At 51.8% G+C, this 8,342-nt stretch overlaps 1 protein-coding gene across 2 annotated transcripts in view; it reads left to right on the top strand.

The window, feature by feature from the left end:
- Positions 1 to 264: 264 nt before the first annotated feature.
- cdh7a (cadherin 7a) overlaps positions 265 to 8,342 on the top strand; it is a 44,253-nt gene continuing 36,175 nt past the window's right edge. Inside the window, exon 1 of one of the 2 annotated variants that reach the window (XM_049749211.2) lies at positions 265 to 401. The gene's annotated coding sequence lies outside the window, so the exon portion shown is untranslated. Of the gene's footprint in view, positions 402 to 4,866; positions 5,679 to 8,342 lie in introns of those variants that run through there. The other variant, XM_049749212.2, reaches the window with a different exon arrangement.

Below are 8,342 nucleotides of genomic sequence, written 5' to 3'. Positions count from 1 at the left end.
CCAAGACCATGAAGGGGGGGGGGGGGTCGTTGTGTCAGCCAGGGGGGAGGGGGAGTCGACACCATGCGGCCATCGGCTCCATCAAGTTGTGCCACCGCCGGCTGAGCTTTGAGCTCGTTCCGCCGCACTAGAGAAGAACTTTTTCTCATTTCACACGATCAGTCGCAGCGGAAATCAAAAAAGGGGAAGAAAAAAAAACACACCTTTGATGTGAATTCATAGACGAACGAACGGATGGACGGATGTCGCCGTTAATGTTGATTTGCTCTTGTGATTTCAGACAATGCAAGACGACGTCGCAGCTCGTCGGTGTTCATCGAGCGCCTTTGAGCTCATTGGCAAGCTCGTGTTTACGGCGTCGACGCAACACGCCGCTTTCCGGCCTGGCGGCGACGCAAAAGGTAATTTCACTCTTCTTCTTACTTTTGTAACTTAGCTGTGAATTTGCGTCAGGGGGGAAAACGCCACTCGTCCTCGCTCTCCTTCACTCGCTCACTTTTTATCTTAAAACCGACGTCTGACTTTATTTTCACTTTGACTGCTGGAGAAGTTCTCGCGTAGAACCAACAAAAAAAAAAAAAGTTGGTGAGGTATTTGTCTTACGTTTGTCCTCCAACGACTGACTCGGCGCCGATGGGATTAAATTCAACGGGCTCCGTGACGTTAATGAGAAACATTGAATGAAAGGCGCCATTTTGTTTTTGGGGTCAATGTTGAAGCCTCCGCCATCCACTCAAAGGCGAAAATTGAGACGCCTGCCGCCGACACCTGTGCTCGCTCCGCCCACCTGCGTCTCACCCAAAGGGCAGCTGTTTGTTGTTGTGCTCGTTATGCCGAGGTTGGGGAAATGGGGTGCGACGTCGGAAGAATTTCGGATCTCGCGAATAAGGCGGCGACGGTTGCCGATAACGAAGCCTTTGCCAGCCAGCCGGGCAACGGACGGACGGAGAGTGAATGTGAGCGGCGGAGCATGCGAGCGCACATCTTTGACACCGCGGGGGAGACGACGTGTCACGACAAAGAACCCGTCCGTGCCTTTGCCTGTTCCTCGTTACCATGGCGCCCCGTCCAGACCGGCGCCTCGCCTCGTCCCGTCCTCATTTTGGGCTTGTTTGCGCTCTCTGTTTGCTTGCTCATTCTGCCCGACACGAGGTGACATTCTTTAGCTGGAAGCGCAAAGAAGAGCATCTGGCTTGCTGTCCAAAGAACATTTGCCACCTTTCGGGGGTGGCTGGGTGGGTGGGGGCGTGAGCGTTGCAGAAGCGTAATTGAAAAGCGCCACTCGGCAGTTACAACAAATGAAGAAACGACACCTGAATGGCGCCGGGAGGCGACGCGGCGCCGTGAAAAAGGCTTTAAAACTGATTATGCGTCGAAACGCGCGTAAGCGCTCGCCCCCCTGCGGACCGCAATGGCTTCTGTCAAGAAATGAAAACTGCCAAACAATCAGAAAGTTTTGCGAGGCCTCGTTGCGCTTGCGCCAGACACGAGACAATAACTTTTCCGAAATACGCCCAATTCGTCGAGCCAGTCGCGCAAATTTCTCGTTTCGTTTAGCATAGCGGTTAGCGGTTTGCCTTTCAAATGTTGAAGTGGAAAGTTCAACATTTGAGCAGGCGAGGTTGCTTCAGTCTTTGAAGTGGATAACATCGGACTTTGTGCTGTGTCATGCAGAACAGCAGCAAGAGCGTTGAAGATGAAACTTCAGAGTGTCTTTTGTGGAAGGGGGGAACGGGAAGGGGGACTCGCGCAGATCCAAGCCCGACTCAGCGGCTGTGCGACACACAGGCGAGCCGGCGAGTCATTAGGATTCGGATCAGGACGCCGCCTCACTCGACAAAACTGGCAGATGAATGAGCGCGTCTGTCTACGCTTTCTCTTTTGGCAACACCATGTGACGCATCGGCCCAGGATGACCTCGATGCTTGTTTACTCTTTGAGGCAGCACAAATGTAGATTCGACTTGATGTCGATATCCTGCTATGATGTGTCTACGTTCAAATCTGAATTCCACTGCAATACCCAAATCGACCTCTAAGAGGCCACAGAGAGTCCTGACTACCAGAGAAGAAGAACTCAGAGCACAATCAGGAGAAAGAGCGGCTCGATGAATGCAACCTGAATGTTGTGCTTTGAGTCAGCGAGGGCCTGGAGCCCCCCCCTCCCCCTCACACGCCTCCCTCTCCCCCGCCACTCCAGCTGCGACTCGACGGCCAATAATGAGAAGACGGCCGCCATCGATCCGGCCAATCCCCCGCGATTAGCTCGTCCTTTCGTCCACTTGATCCCGGCGACCCTCTCCGGCTGCGCCTGAGCAAAATATAATGGCTCAATACCTTCTGGACGCCGAGTCCTCAAAGAGTGCTTTGACGCAAAGATGACGAGGCTCGACCGGCTTGACGGCGGCAGGCCTCCGACATCAAGGTCTCACTCCGCCGAGGCGCCCCGCGACCGCACAGCGGCTCGGGATGATTAAAAGAAAACACAAGCGCGCGCAGAAGGAATTAAAATACAATTACAAGTCGACTCCTCGGTGTGAAACGTCGTTGCGCAATTACGGAGAGGGAAGATGCATTTGATCCGCCGCTAAACGAAATCCGGTTTGATGATAAATCAGCCACCCGCCGTCGAGAGTCACGCTGCCACGGAAAGGTCACGCGCTCTGAGTCATCGCGCCTCCCGTCTTTGAGGAGCAGAGGGAGTGCGTGGGGGCGGGGCAAATTCTATTTCCATAAAGTTGAAATGAATTGAAAAAGGCCGTCTTCCTCACCGCACCGCTCGCTCGGGCTTTCAAAAGCTGTCGCATGTTATGACAGCTCCTTAAGTGTTTCCTTTAGAAAGTCCCTCTGCCGCGATCGATGATCCTTTGAGTGTGTTACAGAGCGGCTGGCTCGCGGGAACGACACCGGCACCTGTCCGCTGGCGGCTTATTGATCTGCCCCTACTTACCGATCAGCTTGCATGCTCGCTGCTTTGGACTGAAATGTCGACTTTGGTTTTCAAACATGAAGCTTAGCTTTGGTGACCGGTGAAGAAATGGCACGCAAGCCACGTACAGGACCAGAACCTTCGAACTCTCCCTCCCTTCCTTGCAGGTTATTTTTTACTCACTGTCCTCCTCTCACTAAGCCAAAAGACCTCGAGCAGATAACCGGTGGCCAGGGAAGCGGAGGTCACGCTCGTGATATGGTAGACTCACGCGGGAGGGGGGCGGGGTCAAGACAAGAAGACGGCCGATAAGTGGGAGGCGGGCGCGCCGGACACGTGGGGGACGGCCTCATCGCCTGCGGGCATCTGCTGATGGATGGGGAGGTGCTGATGAGCTCCCAATGTCACCGTCCAATTAAATATGCCTCCTCCCCCCCACCCCTCCCTCCCTCCCTCCCTCCCTCTCATCTATCTGCATATACCTTTGACTCGCCGTTTGCTCCTGAGCCGCTGCGCGCCAGCTAAGCGCTCTTCCCCCCGCTGACAGACAGGGGCTGCTCTTTCTATTAGTTTGGGTCGGCGCTCGCCATTCTCGCGGCAGACAATGGACTGCGGCGGGAAAATGCAAATACACCCAGGGAGCGCTGACGGTGGGTGACTAATACCCGCCGCTAAGCGCCCGTCAAGTTCGTTGTATAAACCTGGGGATGGGAGGGGTGGGATCTTCTGCATACCATATGTTGAAACTTTGCACCTGCGCGTGCCTTGAGTGCATTTGGAATCTGGATTTGTTTCGCATAGCTGTTAGCAGAAAATGAACGGATTCATGCTTGTTTGCTAGCTTCGCGGGCTCCGTGTAAACTTCTGAAGAACGTTTGCGCGCCGGATGGTCATTCTTGCCTTGATGTGACTCGGTGTGATATTTTGAGGCCTCGCCCTGCATTTATTCCAGCAATACATCTGCGACTAACCAGCTGCTGCCTGCGTGCAGATGTCCCGTGTTTTGTGGCGCGTTTTGCTAATTGGGAGGAATGTAAAAGCGGGGGAGTTTTGGGAGCGTAATTACGTGGTGACATTTGAAAATTCAATTAGTGACGAAGGAAAGAAAGACAAAAACACAAAGTGCACACAAATGCATTGGCAAATGATGATTTTTGTGGCGTTTCGCTTGGACAAAAGTAGTGCTTTGGTTCTGCATTATTATGCCAGATCTCTGATTCTCTGCCGTATGTCGGCATTTATTTTTTGGGATGACGTACATTCTGGCTCGCAAAAAAGCCTAGCAAAGACTCCCAACCAAGTCTGCCCCCTACTGGTTGTACATCAATGAAACGTAAATACGTTGGAACGTGATGTGCAACTCGTGAGTGCACCAAGGTGTCTGGAATATTTTTCAAAGTTTCAGCAGGGACTTCACAAGCCATCTGCCCATCACAAATTGCCACCTTTCAAAATGGACTTGTTTCGCACAGAATGTCCTCCACAGCTCCTCCCCCTCCCCTCCCCCTTTTACCTCCTCCATGTCATCCTTCAGTTATCTTTTAGCTCATTCACCTCATCCTTTTTTTGTACATTCTCCTTCAGCTCCTCTAGCAAGTCTATCTTCTCCTCCTCTCCTATCCATCATCTCTCATTCCATTGCACGCTTCACCTCGTCGTCAATCTTTGTTCCTTGCTTATCCTCCTCTTCAATCTCTTCCTGCTCGTTTCACCTCCTTATCTATCTTTGTTTGCTCCTCCTGTCTCCTTCACCTCCTCTCCTCCACCACCTCCATATATCTTCATTGGCTCCTGCTAATCTTCTCATTTTGTTGCCCCTCCTCTGCTCTTATCGCCTTCCTCCTCATATCAATCTTCCTTTCCTCCTCCTTCTGCCCCCTCCCCGTTTTTTTATCTCTCTCTCTCTCTCTCCTCTTCTCCCCCTTCACCGTCCTTTCACTCCGTCTGGGTGATTTGTGCGAGTGTGAAAACTCCTCCTCGCCATCCTTCTCCTTTTTTATGAGCATCTCCCGCACGTCTTCTCTCCTCCTCGTGATTTGTGGCACTCTGTTCCAGGGCTGCGCAAACATTTTCATCCAAGCAACACCGACAGAAAAATCTGAAGGCTGCAAAGAAATTCTTTGACTTTAATTGAGTCAATATGCTAAAGACGGTCCAACTCACAAATGTGGATTGTTATTTATGAAAAGGCGGCGAGGTAAACGTTTAAATGTTGTCATTCTTTTTAGGCCCTCACTTTTTTCTCTTTTAACACCCAACCCTTTTTTTAAACAACATTTTCGGGCCTGTCAAAAAATAGACGGGGGTCTGCATGCGGGCCCCGGCCTTTAGTTTGGACACCTCTGCTCTAGGGCTTGCTGCGATCGCCACACCGGCAGAAGAGGAAGAAGTCTGCAGCTGGTCACCCGTGCGAGGAAGGAGGAGGAAGAGTAGGAGGCGGCACTACGCAGGAGAGAGAGAGAGAGAGAGGAGGAGTGAGGCTGGAGAGAAAGTGCGAGCCGAGCCAAGTCACATCTGAGTGGAGGCAGAGCCAGCGTGCGCAGCGGCTCGGCTCCGTCAGCGCAAGCAACACAAATCCACGCCATCGGGACCTAATTGACGACTTGTTCTACAACGTCACGCACGCTCCATTCCTCCTCCTCATCCTCCTGCTCCTCCTTTCTTCTTCTTTCTCTCGGGGTCTTGTTGTCCTGCTCAGTCAACTTTGGGCGTCCTCGCCGGTGGCAACTTCTGTCACCTTTTTTTGGCGGGTGAGTGTGGCTGCTTCTTCTCCCTTTTTTGCACGCTCGCTGCATATTCAGCCTTTTTTCGTCCTCGTCGTGCATCATTAGTATTCTGCGCTCATTTGCTCTGCCTCCGCGGCGCCTTTTTTTTTTTTTGCTGTCACTTGTCAATGCAGAAGATGAGGGCGTGTGGAACTTTTTGGGAGTGTGTGCGTTTTACGTGGCTGCATGGTGATGGATGTGCACCACGCGTGTCCCCGCAGCGGTTTTCTCGCACGCCGGGAGAGAGGACGTGACCCCCACCCCCCCACCTCCGCCTCCCAATATAAGACAAAAGAAGAAGACTCCCTTTTCTCAAGAGAAGAGATTATGATTGAATAATTTCTGACCTATTCTTAGAGCATCCAGATTTTGAGCAAAAACTGAATGGAGGAGTGAAAAAAAGATACGCAACATAGGCGGGTCGTTTTATTAGGTACACCTTAGCCTGTTGATGAAGCAGTTGATAATGAAATGCGGGATTCATTCCATGGCGATAATGATACACTGTGAAATGCATTCATTGAGCGTTCTTATACTTTTGCTCTTTATTTTTCGCAAAGAAAATTGGATGATGAAGTCATGACCTAAAAGTGAGCGTTGTTATTTTGGGTACATTTTTGTTTTGCACCTGGAGTGCAAGCGTGCCTAATGAAATGTCCCATGCCATTTGGAAATAACGCCAGTGTGATAAATATTACCATTCTCGCTGACTCGCTGTCTACAAAATTAGCCGCCGCGTTGTGCCGGCTGTCACTTGTCCCCCCCCCGGCGGGTGGCGTGGCCAATCCAAAGCGGGGCAAAAGGGGGCGTCGCGAATCAAAGGCCGGGTGGCTTTGTGGCCCCAACCTCGGGCTCAGATGATGGCTCACGTCCTCCAGCCGACCTCTCAAAAACGTCACCGCCACTTCGCTTTGGTTGGCCAATCCGCTCATTTTCTCAACTCCGGCCGAGGGGCCCTTGAGCAAGGCGTGGAAGGTCTCCGTTGACGTGGGGTGATGATCGGTGCTGGAGGAGTCCGTGAGACGGCAGCGAGTGTGCGATTGGTCGTCCGGCCCCGCGGCGCTCGCTGGTAATCCTGTTGTGGGACGGCTAAATAGGATTAGAACAACTGTGTGGAAGCCAAACAGCGGCTGGGGGGACGGAGGGGGGGCTGCTTTATCTTGTATTTTCACTTCATTCGCGCTCATCACATTGACGCTGCCCCCCAACCCCCACTGACCGGCCTCCCGGGGGGAAATCCACATGAAGGTTATAATGTCCCCAAAACACAGTTTGAAAATAAATCGGAGGAAAAGGCAAATTTTAAACAGGCTCCCACATTTTTAGGAATGTGTTTTTAAAAAGTAAAATAGCAGTCAATTGTAATATTTACTCAAGAATACACATATCGTAATCAAATTGAATGCAACGAATGAATTTTTTTTGGAAGTTTTCATTTGTCAATTGCCACCATCTGCTATGCGTGATTTGTCCAGCAGGGAGCAGCATAATGCACAACTGTTTGTCATTTGTGGAAGATGATAAAGAATATATGCCTTTGAGAGTGTGTTGTAGCACTGTTTGCGTTTAAAGATCCTGCGCTTAGCCCTTCAGTGGTGTTTTATACTGCGTGTTAGCACGAAGCTAGCAAAAGTCAAAGTCGTGTGTGCAGTCTATGAACATTCCGTTACTTGCGGAGATGGTTTGCCTCGGCTGAGCCGGTCGGCGTAAGCCATGGTCCACCTGCGGACTCTCGCCGCCCTGCACACACATCTGCTCCACTTTCGACTTCCCCCGTCCAAATGTCATTCTGAGACGGTGCAGCTTGGCAGGCAAGCACTCAGCGACTTGCACACCAGCACGCTCACAAGATTGACGATGTTGTGATATCATGCGCTCATGATACAGCAAATGATAAAATATGATCACACTCGTTATGGCGCACAGTAGGACGACATTATCATGATGATGTCACGATAGAATATTATCACGCTGTGCACGACTTATTTTGATATGCAGGTTATCATGATGTGATGTTCTCATGATTAGGATATCACCGAAAAGTCAAGAGAGCGTTTTGGTGAGCCAAGCGTAACGTCGCGTGCGAGCCAAGCTCTCTCGACGTCTCCTCTCACATGACCTCCCGCCGTTTACGTGGCATTTCTTGGCCGTAAGGAGGCTGGAGGACGAGCACGCATCGCCTCGCGACTCATACGCGGCTAACCGGCCACCTTTGCGACAAGGCCGCTCGGTCCTGCTGGGATTCTTTCGTGTCAAGACACCACGACCTTCTTCACCTCCTCCTCCGCGTTTGAGGCATGCTGGGTAAACTGTCAGGCACGCGGCCCGGGCGTTAAGACAAAGGCCGGCGTGCCACCGAGCATCCGGCTTGAGGTCGCCTCCGATTTATTTTTAATCTGACCCACCCACGTGACTTGTTAGCGTGTCCATGATGACCTTGCTGGGGTGCAGCCAGATAATTGGGAGTCAGCTGACCGGCCTTTGTTGTTGCGCTCGTTAGCATGGAGGCCTTTGACGATCCTTTGTGACGCCGGGTCAAGGGCAGGCCCGTGAGACGTTTCGTCTGCCAAGGCGGTGGCAGGCCACCACGTTCACTAAACAAGATGCGTGCAGACTTGCTGAAAAGCCGACAAAGTCTCCTCGATGAGC

Source organism: Syngnathus scovelli, chromosome 18 (assembly GCF_024217435.2).
Source record: "Syngnathus scovelli strain Florida chromosome 18, RoL_Ssco_1.2, whole genome shotgun sequence".
NCBI classification, from domain to species: Eukaryota; Metazoa; Chordata; class Actinopteri; order Syngnathiformes; family Syngnathidae; genus Syngnathus; species Syngnathus scovelli.
This window is presented reverse-complemented; position numbering and strand designations above follow the sequence as displayed.